The sequence below is a fragment of the Amblyomma americanum genome, chromosome 4 (genome assembly GCF_052857255.1).
Source record: "Amblyomma americanum isolate KBUSLIRL-KWMA chromosome 4, ASM5285725v1, whole genome shotgun sequence".
Taxonomy (NCBI): domain Eukaryota; kingdom Metazoa; phylum Arthropoda; class Arachnida; order Ixodida; family Ixodidae; genus Amblyomma; species Amblyomma americanum.
The window spans coordinates 179090955-179093241 of record NC_135500.1 but is presented as its reverse complement, the minus strand read 5'-3'; the positions used below and the strand labels follow the sequence as shown (position 1 = coordinate 179093241).

The window sequence follows — 2287 nt, the reverse complement described above, 5'->3', positions numbered from 1 at the left end:
TGAAGTTTCGTTGCGCGATACCCTTACCAGCCAAACTCAAGGTATAATGGAGTTCGCGAGGCTACAGAACCACAGGAACAAAAACAGCTGTGCACAGGTGGCTGAACTCATCGGTCTGAGGACGACACACGACAGCGGTGTCAAGTGCGATATCCCAGGCCTTGAAGACGTACTGCAGCACCAGTGCCAAAGAGAGCCACATTCGGAACTTCTTACCTGTGAAATGCACAACCAACGCCGCGTAGTAGCTGCTACTCTGCTCGTTTTGGTAGCGAGAGCTACACTGGGCTACCAGTCGAGCATTTCGCGGGGGCTGGGAGTGGCCGGTTGCGCGCATGCGCTGTTACCATGGCAACCGGAGAGGAGCAGCAGGTTCGGCGTGCGCTTGACCGTTACAGGATGTGCACAGCGAGCAGGAGGATATACAGTGTGACGAAGCCCCGTTTACCCTGGTCCCCTAAAGCAAAAAGATACCGGAAGGGATGCCTGTAGTGTTCCCCCCGACTCAAGAGGGCCGAAGCTTTTGGCAAGTGAACCCAAACATAGTGTCGTTAGAAATTGTTTCTGCCGCAAAGGAGAAAGTTACGTCATTCAGGGTAAATAGAGATGGCAGCTTCTCTGCATGTGTTAATTCCTTAGCATCAGCTAAGCGTCTGTTGTTGCTATCTGAAGTGGCTAGATTAAGTGTCATTCCTTCCATTCCGGAGTCCTACACAAGAAACGCTGGAAAAATCTGCCACGTTCCTCTCCAGTACAGCGACGAGCTACTTCTAGAATTTCTATAGGATGCCGGAGTGATTTCAGCACGCCGACAGACTACGTATCGGCGTCAAGAAAATGGAGCGGTAGAATTCCGTCCCTTATACTCAGTGATTCTCACATCCAGGGAAGACCGACCAATGCCAGAGAGGGTGTTTTTTTGGGCTTCGCTAGTCATCCTGTTTTCAAGAGTACCTTAAACCAGCACTCCGCTGCTTCAAATGTCAGCGATTCGGCCACATGCCAAAGAACTGCCGCGCTTCGCGCCGATGCATGATTTGTTAAGAGAGTCATGAACACACCCAGTGCAAATTGCTTCTGTAACCGAAGTGCGCGAACTGTGGTGGTAATCATGCCGCTTCTTTCTCGGGTTGTCCCCAAAACATGGCTTCTTCTAAACTCTGGCGTCACGAAATGCTTCATGGCAGGTCACCTCGCAAAAAGGCACCTTCTCCAAATCTGGAAGCAGTGAATCCAGTGCTATGCTGTTTACTGCAGTTCGAGCTATTCTGACAGCTATTCCGCAAGCAAACGTCATCCCAGTGGTGAAGGCTTTGCTTTCGGTGGAGCCTCTACTTGCTCATATTCCTAGGTCCTCCATTGTGCAAATTTTTTATGAATAACCGCTATCAAACTGTCGCCGTTTTTCAGTGGAAAGCAAACAGCTTAAGAGTAGAAAGGGCAGACTTTAGCAGACTTCTTGAGCAAAACAATTTTCCTGTGTTGTGCATACAGGAAGCCGGGATGGCAGACGATTTCTGTCTCTCGAACTATGTGTCATACAAATCATCACGTCCATCTGGTTTGAGTAGACAGATGTGTGTGAGGAAGGACCTACCCTCCTACCTGATCCAGTCCAGTGACTTTGACGTTCCAGAGTTTGTGGCTTGCAGAAAGTGCCCTTTTGTAAGGTCTGCGTTGCTGTTATTAGTATTTACTTACAAGCATCTTGTCGCATCTCTATTGATGCTGTATTGAATATCTTTAAAATAGCGGGCTTTCGTTTACTGATTTTCGGTGATTTTAACGCTCATAATACTGCTTGGGCTAGTGAGCACTTTGACCCCCGGGGAAGGGTCGTTGGGTGCGCCGCAGGAAAATGTAACCTATTTGTTCTGAACAATGGTTCTCCGACCTTTCTCCACGGTTTTCGTTATTCTAGATGTTTAGATCGGACTCTATGGACTCAATATCTGGTGCCTGACGTGGAATGGGCCACAGACATTCAGACACGTGGAAGTGATTCCTATCTGATACTGGTAAATCATCCTAGCTTACGATGTCGGGGTGCCCAACGTAAATCCAAACTTACCAATTGGGAAGCCTTTCGTCACAACATAACTCAAAAAGTTTCCACTGACATTAGTACTGACGACTTCAGTTCGCTGGTGCAAGATAGCCTTAGTCGTTGTACCAGGGAAGTCCCCATACCTGACGGGTTCACAAGTATTGATAGACAATATGAGCGACTGAGGGCACTACGAATAAAAGCGGAAAGGGCTTACCATTGATCCGGGTCTTTAGAATC

General features: G+C 48.3%; 1 pseudogene; it reads left to right on the top strand.

The window, feature by feature from the left end:
* The first annotated feature begins 482 nt into the window (after positions 1–482).
* On the top strand, positions 483–1272 carry LOC144129929 (uncharacterized; annotated as a pseudogene).
* Positions 1273–2287: the final 1015 nt, after the last annotated feature.